The sequence below is a fragment of the Fukomys damarensis genome, unplaced genomic scaffold (genome assembly GCF_012274545.1).
Source record: "Fukomys damarensis isolate Sample0158 unplaced genomic scaffold, DMR_v1.0_HiC HiC_scaffold_30, whole genome shotgun sequence".
NCBI classification, from domain to species: domain Eukaryota; kingdom Metazoa; phylum Chordata; class Mammalia; order Rodentia; family Bathyergidae; genus Fukomys; species Fukomys damarensis.
Window position 1 is genome coordinate 36557329 of NW_022900942.1, and position 12606 is coordinate 36569934.

General features: G+C 38.6%; 1 pseudogene; it reads left to right on the forward strand.

The window, feature by feature from the left end:
* The first annotated feature begins 9606 nt into the window (after positions 1-9606).
* On the forward strand, positions 9607-11542 carry LOC104860473 (annotated as a pseudogene).
* Positions 11543-12606: the final 1064 nt, after the last annotated feature.

A 12606-nucleotide genomic window follows, 5' to 3' on the forward strand; every position in this document is an offset into this window, starting at 1 on the left:
GGAGGCTGGTTTTACAGACAGAGAAGGGCCGAAGAAAGTGGAAAAAAAAACAAGAAGCAGATTGAGAATCTTAAAGTTACTTTCCTTGTAAGGTGGACACAGGAAGGCAGAACAATAGGAAAATAAGTGAATGGTTAACACCAGATTACTTTGGGTTTCCTTTCATTGGTTAGGATTAAGGGAAAGGGAACTTCATTATATGCCAGTCATTTGTTTGGGAAATTTACTGTTATCTCTGTTATTTCTTAGAAGGTCAAACAACTTGCTTTTGGTGTGGTGACTGCCACATGGTTGATTTTGAGTGTGGTCTGCTGGGTCCTGTGTGAGAGCTTAGTTCTGTGTTAGCAGCAGGAAGGTTGGGGCGATAAGGAAAGCTGGAGAAACTGTTCCCAGGTGAATGACTAGACAGTCTGGACCCATTCTGTGCCATCAAACCAGGATTGCACAGTACTGTGGGTCAGTGGGACTCCCAGGAAATCCATCAGGGTTGTGGCTTTGGCTCTGGAGGGTGACTGACTCATGCCCCAGGAGGGCTTCCAAAATGTAAGACCAAGGGCTCAATTCTACCACTCCGAAGAGCTTGACTTTACCGCTCCAAAGAGCTCGACTGCCATGGGATTCACCCAGGAAGGAACACATCCGACACATTGGAAAGGGAACAGACCTTTGCTAGTCTGGCCAGATGGCACTCCCAGAGCCAAGCAGCTCAGAGAGGCGCCAGCTCAGGGGCAGAGGTCCTTTTTATAAGGGGATAGGCAGGGTGGGGGTCTACTCAATGTCCCAAGGTTCTCAAAACATTCCTTCTGGGCAGACAAAGAGTGAAACAATCTTTATCTATTTACCCAGAACTACTAAATGTTCACCTGTTAATTTACATTAATCACAGTTGAGACTAGGATCAGATTACAAAGTTATGCAGTCTTAGATTCCTAAGCAAAGGTAGGGGTGCAACTACAAAGGGGAGTGGTACACAACGGCCTCTGGGGCCATTACTCATCCAACATGGACTCACTTTAGTTCAGTTAGGTCTTACACCAGACCACACAGGCCTGGTTTGGGTACAGACAACTTCACCTGGATGCTTTCAGACAGGTGGCACAGCTCCTGGCCAGGCACAAACACATGAGTTCATCTGGCCTCAGCAGGCAGCAGGTTTGGTTTCCAGCCATGAAAGCTCCAGCCTGAGTGCTCCATTTCATTGTGTGTGTGTGCGTGTGTGTGTGTGTGTGTGTGTGTGTGCATGTTTGACATAGATGCAGAAGCATCTTGGCACCAGAGCAAACTGACAATTCAAAGTGGTGGTAAGAAAAGTCCCTTTATTGTAACATAAATGAAAGTGAAGATAATGTGGTATTCCACACTTACTCCAGGCACTGGAAGGCCTCTTGAGAACCAAGCCTGTGAGAGACTACAGGAGCTTCTTGGTGAAAATTGAAAGAGAACATTTAAAATAAATTTTGTATGTCACCTACTAAATTCCCGTAATCTAAATCCAACTATTACATTATTTTTACATATTATCTCTTCTGAACACATATACACACTGGAGTTTCCTCTAAGGTTCATACCTACTATTTTGCATTCTGCTGTTTTCAGTGGCTAGTGGATCATAAACATTTTTCATGCTTCTGCATAATTATCATTTTAATGGCCACATAATATTCCATTGTGCAGAGGTAGTGTAATTTATTAAGCCATTCCCCTTAATGTTGGCCATTTATATGTTTTCAGTTTGAGACTTTTATAGATAATACTGCAGTAAGCATCTACAGCTTTTGGCCGCTGCTGAATTTCCATAGGAATAATTCCTAATAGAAGAATCACTGGTGAGGGGCACAGGCATATATATGACTCTTTCTCTGTATTGCCAAATTGCTTTCCAAAAATATTGTTTAATGCAGGTCATCGCTCTGGAAGAAATTACTAGTTTCATCCCAACTTCAGTAGCAGTTAGCAAAACCATGTTTCTTCCTAATTTGACAGATAATTTGCTTTAATTTACATTCCATTGTTAACTGGTAAAGATTCCTATTTCACTTCTATATTTATTTATATAGTAAATAATTTTCCATGAAATATCTGTTCATTTATCTACTATGTTCTTGGTGGTTTTCTTATAAATTTATGTGGGCTCCTTATGGATTATAAGTATTAATCATTTTGTCCTGTTGATTCAAACACTCTAGTTTGTTTTCCTTTCTTCAAATATTAAGTTTCATTATAGAGAAGCCTTATATTTTCATATATGGCAATTGTCAATCTCTTAATCTGTGAGTAATTTTTATTTTTCTAAAGAAGAGAAAGTAATTCTTCTTGGATTTTTTTAAGGTCTTACATGCCTTTTATGTAATCACATATTCACCACAGAGTTGCTTAGTGCTTTTTGTGGGCCAGATGTCCTGTGAGGCTCCAAGGATACAAAAGTCCTGTTGTCATGGAGATTATACCTTATCATGAAGAGAAACAATAGGCAAAACATAACTAATATCTCAGGTAGCAATAAATCTTATCAAGAGAAAAATAAAGTAGGATTGAGGAAAGAGAATGGTAAGAGAAAGATTTAGTGCCCAGGAAAGCCCACTCTCAAAGTGACATTTGTGAGGGAGGACAGAAGAGGCACTGCCAAAAGGTATCATTTGGGCAGAGACCTGAATGAGGTGACAAAGGAACAGCAAGTGCAAAGGTCCTGAGGTGGGAAAAATGTTGCATGTTGAGATGCAAGGAAGGCACTGTGTTTGGAGTGGAGCGGATGGCTCAAAGAATCTGTTGCCAGATTATATTGTACCAAGAACATCAGATTTAATCTTAGGGACATGGGAAGCACCTGGAGTTGACAGCATGAGAGGTATATAATCTGTCTCACAGTTTAACTGGATTACCTGATAATTTATATTCAGATCACTTTGGCTGATTTAATTTTCTAGATACATAATCACATCATATACAAGAGATACTTTTGTCTTTCTCTTCAATATTTATTCCTTTGCACTATCTTTACCTCTTATTTTTTTGACATGAACTTTCAAGACAATGTTAAATAATTATTTTATTCATGATTTCAATAAAAATGACAATAGCAAACATCTTTATATGTTCTGAATTTAGAATGATTATCGCTAATTTAGTTAAATATGGATGCACTATGATATTAACAAGAATTCTTTTTAATTCTAGTCTTAAATTTGTATTAGAAGTGGTAGTTAAATTCTATCAAATGTCTTTTATATATGCCTTAAAATTATAGGATGAGTTTCCTGTTTAGCATCTTGATTTATGTGGCATAATATGGTAACAGAAGTTCTTATACCTGCTTACAATCTTAGGGTAGTTGTATTTTGTTGCGGTATAATTTCAGTGTACATGAAATACATCACTATTCTTTTAGGACTGTTCTATCTCTGCTCATAGCTCAGCCTACCGATCCCCAACTTAGTTTTCTAAGTTTTAAGTTTTAGATTTACTTTTAGTTTTCATCAAGAAATGTGCATCAGTTAAGTGCAGTGTGCACACCTACAATCCCAACTACTGAGGAGATAGAGTTAAAAGGATTGTCCAAGACCAAACTGTGAAAAAATAAAATAAAGAGTTTCAGCTTATAACTCAGTGGTGGAGTGCTTGCCTACCATATGTAAGGCCCTAGGACTTGATCTCTAGCACTGAAGAAAAAAAAAAGTGCACCCATTATTCAAAGAATCACAGAGTAGCTCAATAAAAGTTATTTTAAAAGTAGAAATTCTCTCTCCACCCTCATTTGCTGTTTGCATAAGGTAACTACTTATTCCCTTCTAGGTGTTTTTCTTTTAAAATTTAAATTTCCCTAACTCTAAATAGCATGCCATTTTAGATATACTTTCATTTTTTTATGACAAGTCTTGTTTTTTCTACTATGGAAGATGATTTAGCTCCCTTTACCCTGCTCACACACACACACACACACACACACACACGTGAAACACATTTTCCATATCCCATCTTTACATCATGGTTGTGACTGGATTAATGTTTAGTGTTTATATTATTGTGATGTTTCTTTTAGGATTTCTTTCAAGCGTTAACTTTTTGCTTTCTGGAATTAATAACTGTCTTGGTTCTTGTTGGCAAGTTGGTTTGTTTTGTTTTTTGTATACTTTATCATCAGTTTAGCCCCAAATGTTCTCTTAATTAGATAAATACCTTCCATATCCTTTCACATATTTCAGGCAATCTATCAATTTCATCTCCTTGTTGAACTTTCTCTGGACACTCTAAGTCTATATACTGAATCACATTCCCCATTGTCCCACCTTCTGGTCAGCATTTAGTTTTATCAGATCTTTCAATTTTTGTTATTCTGATGTATATTTAGTAGTTTGATTTTAATTTTCATTTCCCTAATTTCTGGGATTGAGCATTGTCTTTTCCTATATTTTTGTCGGTCTGAGGTTTCAGTATCCTCCCCCCTTCTCTTCCTTCTGGCCACTTCTATGATTTGGAGTCCCAGTTTTTCTGTCTGAATTTCTCTGTGGGTTCCCAGCTGGTCTTCTTTCTCCCATCTTCCATTCTGCTCCTCTCACTTGCTAATCTGCTTTCTGTATCATTTCCTGATGATCTCCATTGTATGCTGTGGTGCAGAGGGATGACCCTTTTAAATTTTTCTTCATTTTTCCAGGCCAACTGGATTTTGACTGAGTTTAGCTATAGGAAGACGTTAACAGAAGGAGGAATTTTAGGCTAGGACAAGCCAGACTATCCTTTCTTCTCTCTTCTTCAGGCATTGTGTCCTGCAGTAGTTGTGGCTTTTCCAGTTTCTCAGTTCCAGCTTCAACAGCAGTTCCAGCCTCTGACTCCAATAATAACACCTTCTCTTTTATCCCTCCATTCCTTGGGATGGTTGCAGCTTCCTGTTTTGGTTATCTTCACACTGCCTTATCAATTATTTGCTTAGTTTTTTTAGTCTTTCTAACATTTGTATAATGAATTCTCCATGTTCAGTTCTCTCTGGGAAGCTACTTGGCAAAGGTTTGTTTTTTTTCTGTGTGGGTCCTCTGAGACAGACTTTCCAATCAAAGAATCATGAGATTCTTGTTACCAATAGGATAGAGTTGAAATGCTCTTATTGAACACTTTAATAATCCAAATTCTACCTGAAATTTCCAGTTGACCCTCTTTCCTCATGCATCCCCCTCACCTGGTGTTCTTATTGGGCTATTCTCTTCACTCCTAACTCCATCTTTTGTCCTTGGTAGGTCTGCCATCTTTAAAGTCTTCTTCAATTTGAATAAAATCCAGAACTGCTGTTCCCAAGTCTTATGAGGGTTTGGATGATGTCTTTGTTGACTTATTGAGTTATAAGCTTATCTATTTCCCTGAGGTTCACATAGTTACTCAACAAAGATTTATTGAGCCACTCTTATGAGCAAAACTTGGTTCCAAATTTGTGAAAGTGTGTACAGTGGTAACTTGGTTCACAAATGTGATTTTTTTTCCACAATTCTGGTCACAAATTGAATTGGATGAGAACTGAATCAAATTCAGTGGTTAGGTTCAGTGTTGACCTTATGGAGAAATTTGAGTCAGTTCCTGTCCAGTTTAGTTTGAGATCAGAAATATGGAGAAAATTGAGTTTGTGAACCGAGGTAGCATTGTATTCATGTATGAGCTTAAAAGCCTTTTGGAGAAGTTGGGTTGACATAAGCCTTACAATAAAGTGTGGAGTATCTTAATCAGAATGATTTCTTACTAGGGTCTTGATAAATTAGGATGCAGGAATGAGAATTGGCTGGGAAAATATAGGAATGAGAGTTGGATGGGAAAATATAGACCTGGTTATATAAACAAAGAAATTACTCAGGAAGTAGCACAAAGAAACAAAATTTGAGAAAATAACTGTGAGGCTAACAGACAACAAAGACTGTGTGGGAAGTTCTAATGTGTCTAATTCTTAAATAGAGGAGATAATAGTGACAATAGAAAAGACACTCTCTAAAGAGAAAAATGGCTGAGAATTTTCCAGAATTGATGAAAAACATAAGTTCTCAGATTAGAGAATAAAATAAATCCCAAGAAAATAAACCAGATACACATTGAAAAACTCAAAAGCAAAATTATATAATACTAATGACAGAAAGATCTTAAATTAAGATTAAGAAGGAATTCTGGCAACAGACCACTTTGGACTATATTTGTTTTAAGCTATATTTGTTCCTAAGGTCTTCAGCCTTCTGACTTCTCTTATGAGATTTTTGACTGGCCAGACTTCCACTGCATAAGCCAATTCCTTAAAAATCACTCCTCATTCCTTTTTCCTTCCTTTTTTTCTTCTCCACATTCTATTGATAGTATTTCCCTGTAGAATCCAATCTAAGCATACTCTAAAAACTGTGAATGTTATCTTATTTGGAGAAGGATATCCTTAAATACTCTGGGTGGGCCTTAATTCTAGTCACAGTACCCTTAGATGAGACAGGCGCAATTCAGACTCGAGAAGAGAATATGATATGAAGATGGAGACAGATTAAAATGATGTAGCTGTAAGCCAAGGAATGTCAAGAAATTCTACAAGCCAACCAGAAGCCAAAGAGGAAAGAAATGAATTTTTCTCTGATCTTCCAGGAAGAATGTGGCCCTGCTGACATGTTGATTTTGGATTTCTGGGATCCAGAATTGTGAAAGAATATTTTCTGTTATTTTCAGTCACTAAGTTTGTGGCAATATTTTACAGCAGCCTTTAAAAACCAATACACTGTTCATAGCGGCACAATTCGTGTTAGCTAAAACTTGGAAGCAGCCCAATTGCCCATCAACAGGAGACTGGATAAAGAAAATGTGTTTTTTGATTTTTTTTTAATATATAAAATGTAGTACTACTTAGCCATAAAGAATGAGAAACTAGAGACGTTTATAGCTAAACAGTTGCACGTTGAGGTGATACTCAAGTGAAATAAATAGGATGCATATGTGTAAATACCAAATAGTTTCTCTAGTATGAGAAACTGAAAGTGTCAATAAGGACTAAAAGGTATAATAGATAATGTGAAATAGGAAGAAAAGATGCAATGGAAAAGGGAAATGGGAAGGGTAGGAGAAAAGAAAGATGGAAATGGAATTAGCATGAGAAAAAGAAAAAATGGAAACAAAGTCTTTGTAGCTCGGGAGGGGTGGAGGGGTTGAAGGGAAAGCAGGGGAAGGGGGAAAAATAAGAACCAAGATGGATTATATAAAGGTGCAAATTTCCAATGAAGAATGTCATTACATTTGTATACCTTAAATGTACCAATAAAATTAATTAATTAATTTTTAAAGACCAGTACACTATGTAGGTCTTTTCTACTATTTTATCTCCTTACTTATTAGTCATAAAACCTCAAGCATTTATAACAGACCACAAAACCAGGAAGGAAGCAAGTAGTGAATGTTCCCAATATCTTTGTCTATGTTTACCCACTAATACAGTATTTTCATACATTAGTCCACAGATCCTCACTCAGAGGATCACTCCAAAGACTAATTTTTATTATAGATACTGATGGAGCTATTCTCTTTCCCCTGACTCCGTAAAGGTTGTCACCCTTAATTACATGAATTCTCCTTGGGGATTATTGGTGGAACTGAACTTGGAGCCACTAAATGAAGCTCTTCCTGGACCTCTGGTATTCTCTAGAAGGAATTAGTTGGACCGTCCTGAGCTGTCAAGACTGCCAGGCTACTGGGAGGAAGCATCATCAGCTTTCATATTTGAGGGTCAAAAGAGAAGCTACTCAATCCCAGGTGAGGCTGGCACCTGGGTCCAGAGTTGGCAGGCACATTTGGAGTCTTTTTGGCTTGATTCTAGCTTAGGATTACTCCACTGGCATTATGCCAGTCTCTAGGACAATATACAGAGTGAAAGATCCAGATGGGCTCATGATTTCTGATACAGCCATCCAGGCCAGCTGCAATTATTTCATTTCTATTCATTAAACCTTCTAATAGGGGGTATCCTAAACTCCAGTCATTCGTACAGTCCTACATTATTTTTTTCTATATCTCTGTACTTCCTGGGCTATTATTCTTTAAATAAACTCACTACTTTTACATTAGCCTCTTAAACAATCCATGAATTCATGAATTAGATGTAATAGTTCTATCCCTCAGATAGTGTCAAGTATATACTGTATTTATATTATTTAAAATTATCTTGAGTACCTTCAGTGGTCAACCTATTATTATGGATTACATGTGCACTGTGGGACATAAACACTGCCACTTAGATGTGTGCTTACTGGGCCATATCAGTGTCTCCTGACCTGGTGCTGAGTGGTACTTAATGCTAAAGATATTAGCAGATAGTCAAGATCAAACACCTATCTCCATTCCTCTGCTCCAAGCTCTTCTTAATCTACCCCCCACCCCAGGGGAGAATGAGGTTTTTTGTTTGTTTGTTTGTTTTCCTGTTTTCTGGAGCACAGGAAGACTGAATCATTTCCTTGATAGGCCTGAGTCAAAAAGACTAGAAAGTCTTGGGATAGCGATGACTACAAATCCCATTAACCTAAAAGGATTCATAGATAGCACAGGTCACAGAACCAAGGCATGAAGCTTTGATTGTCCAGTCATGGTGGAGTAGGGCAAACAAGCACAGCAGGACCAGGAGGAAAAAGAAAGAAAAAGAAAAAATATATATCTTACACCAGCCAGGGAGGAAAGATAGATGACCTACAAAGGACAACAAAATTGGAAAAGTAGCTGACTTTCTCCATAGCAACCATAGCAGCCAGAAGATATCTTCACATTGCTGACAGGTGGGGGTATCAAACTAGAATTTTATGCAAATATAAATGATCAGAAAAGACGTATTTGGACCAACAAAACCTCGGAGTTCACACCAGAAGTCTCCAAAGGAATTTCTAAAATATATACTTAAGAAAGGGAACTCATTGCATTAGGAAGATCCAAGACGCAATGAAGAATAAACTTGGTAAACAAATGAGTAAATAAATAATAACTATTAAAGAATATTAAATTAGCTGGATGTGATTTTGCATCCTTGTAAGCTTAGCTACTTGGGAGGCTGAGACAGGAGTTCAAAACTGGGTAATTTAGAGCTTATCTCAAAATAAAATTTTAAAAGGGCTGGTGATATAGCTCAGTAGTAGAGCTATATCACCTTAGCATGTGCAAGGTATGGCTCAACTCTCAGTGTTAAAGAAATAAAACAAAAACCTTACAATCAAGAAATAATTATAGGATAAATGTCCAATAAAATAAAATGTGCAAAGAAAAGTGACCAAATCCACCCTTCTAAGTGGGTGGTTCACACAAACTTCTTTCAGTGTTCAACAATGCTCAACGTTGGTAAGCATGTGAAAAAATTAGAACATTGATCGAGATGTGTAATGTGGCAGCCATATGTCTCCCAGCTGAGAATACGTATCCTTCTCAAACACATTTGAGCAGTTCCCAAAACCAATCTTGTATGAGGTCATAAAACAAGGTTTAATAGATTATAAAAGATTAAGATATGGAAAGGAGAGCCAGGCACCTGGGGGCAAAGCCAAGCCACCTCCCTGTACCCATCCTGCTGCTCCGCATGAGTGCGCAGGTGAGTGAGGCCGTGCCTGCTGGGGACAGAGCAGACGTGGGCCCACCATGGAGCACATCCACATGCCCAAGGTTGAAAATGTCGGGTTGGTAGACCTAGTGTCTTCCAAAAAAGTAGCCCTGGTCCTTTGTATTTGACAGCTACTCATGTCATATTCGTGGAAAATGTACCTGATACAAGAAAAGAAACATGGGCAACAACTGCTACTGGCTGTCCTTTGCTTATTTGCTGAAAGAACTTTCAGATTATACAACTCATCAAACCTCAGGAAAGAGATTGCCGTGACATGTACATCTCTCTGATATACCTCGCAAAGCCAGTGATACATGAGGAGTTATATTGTTTTTCATTCAATCCCAAGCTGGACAAAGAAGAAAGAGAACAAGATTGGATGCTGATTGATCTCAGTGAAGAATACAAGTGAATGGGCCTTCCTAATAATTTTTGGCAGCTTGGTGATGTGAATAGAGACTACAGAGTTTGCGACTCTTACCGTACTGAACTGTACTTTCCCAAATCAGCTACACATCAGCACACATCATTGTGGGAAGTTCCAAATTCCGGAGTAGACAGCATTTTCCTGCCCTTTCATATTAACATAAAGATAACCATGCCTCCATCTGTAGGAGCAGCCAGCCTCTCTTTGGTTTTAGTGCCGGGTGCCTGGAGGACGAGTAAGATGCTCCAGTCCATGAGGAAAGCCAGTCCAGGAACTGATTTCATTTATGTTGTGGACATGTGACCTAAATTTAATGCAATGGCAAATTGTGCTGCAGGGATAGCTTATGAGAATGAAGACAGTTATTCCAATATCAAGTTTCAGAGAACATGCATGTCATGAGGAACAGTCTGCCAAAAATGCTGGAAGTGTGTGAACTTAAGTCTCCTTCCATGAGTGATTTCTTGTAGGGTCTGGAAAACTCTGGCTGGTTACTGCACATTAAGGCCATTGCAGATGCAAGAATCTTCATTGCAAAGGCAGTTTCAGAGGAAGGGGCAAGTATGCTTGTTCACTGCTCGGACGGCTGGGACAGGACTGCTCAAGTGTGCTCAGTGGCGAGCCTGCTGCTGGATCCCCACTACCGGATGCTGAAGGGTTTCATGGTGTTCATCTCAAAGGTCTGGATTTCCTTTGGCTGTAAGTTTAACCACAGATGTGGCAATCTAGATGGTGACCCCAAAGAAATCTCACCAGTAATTGACCAGTTCATTGAGTGTGTCTGGCAGCTAATGGAACAATTTCCCTGTGCCTTTGAGTTTGAGAGGTTTTTGATTCACATTCAACATCACATTTATTCCTGCCAGTTTGGAAACTTACTCTGTAATAGCCAGAAGGAGAGAGGAGAACTTAAAATTCCAGAAAGAACATACTTTTTATGGGCTCACCTGTGGAAGAATTGGGCCAACTACCCGAATCCTCTGTTTCGAGTTGATCACAGTCAGGCCCAGGGAAGCCTTCATCTCCCTATAACTCCATGCAATTTCATGTACAAGTTTTGGAGTGGGATGTATAACAACTTTGAAAAGGGAATGCAGCCCAGACAGTCAGTTACAGATCACTTTATGGCAGTGAAGGAAGAATCCTAACAGCTGGAGGAAGAACTGGAGGTGCTAGAAAAAAGGCTGGAAAAGATTCAGAAAGTTCAGTTAAATTGCACTAAAGTGAAGAGTAAACAGAGAGAACCCAGCAGAAACTCAGGGCTTTCTACGTCCGACAACAGCACAACCAATGCACTACAGGATTACTGTGGGAACCTGAAGTCCTTTCCTTCCAGGAGCCCTTCGCAGGGTGATGAAGATTCTGCTTTGATTCTAACCCAAGACAGTTTGAAAAGCTCAGATCCAGATCTGTCAGTGAACAGTGATCAAGAGTCTGGGGTGGAGGATTTAAGCTGTTGGTCTCCAAGTGGGGGTGAGCATGCACCAAGTGAAGACAGCGGCAAGGACAGGGATTCCGATGAAGTTGTGTTTCTCACTGCCTGAAGTTTCCCTTTGGAGCCCCACAGCAAAGGACCACGAAAACACTTCCAAAAATAAGGGAACAGTGCAATTCAAAATAGCTCAAGAAATGGGACGTGCCATCCAAAATTATAAAATATATGAAAATGGAAAAAGATGCCCCTCTCTTAGTTTCTTTAGATGCTGAAGAACGGAAAGTACCAATTCTTTTATCAAATATAAGGAAAACTATGTACCATTTTGAAACTCACTCTAGATTGTGAAAATTATATTCCTACAGAGCAGTTACTTCTGAGGTTAATACAGATCTTCATTGTCATAGTATGTATGTACTCAAAAAGCCCTCTGATCCCATTCCCTCACACCTGTTATTGTCTTGAACCTTTTCTCTCATTTCACCCCCAAGGCATAGTTTGTGTTTTCTAAAACATTTAACATCACTTTCCATCTGACCCTGTTATCAATATTTCTAAAAGTGGGACACATTGTTGAGATGCACTCTTTTTTTTTCCTCATGAGTTTATTGGTCCATTTTAGGTATACAGTACAGTTACATTCATTATTAAGATCTTGTACCTTTACATGAAAGGTCTTGGTTCTCATTTTTCCCCCTGGCCCTGCCCTCCCTTCACCCTCTCTTCCCCTCCCCCTTTACAAACACTTCGTTTCCATTTTTTCATTTTCTCATATTTTTTTTCTTTTCCCTTATTAGCTTTCCCCTACCCTTCCCACTTTCCCCACACCTTTAGCCTCTTTCTTCCTATTTCACATTGTCAATTATATCATTAGGCTCTTATGTACTATTATAGTTTATTCACACCAGAGAAACTATTCAGTATTTACACATGTGTGACTTATTTATTTCACTTAGGAGTATATCCTCCATATGTATCCATTTTCCTATGAATGAATCTAATTTCTCATTATTTATGGCTGAGAAGTATTCCATTTTATAGAAAAACCACATCTTTATCCAGTTTCCAACTGAGGGGCAAATGGGCTGTTTCCAAGTTTTAGCTATTACAAACTGTGCTGCTGTAAACATAGGTATGCATATATCTCTGTGATATGATTCTTTCAGTTCTTTT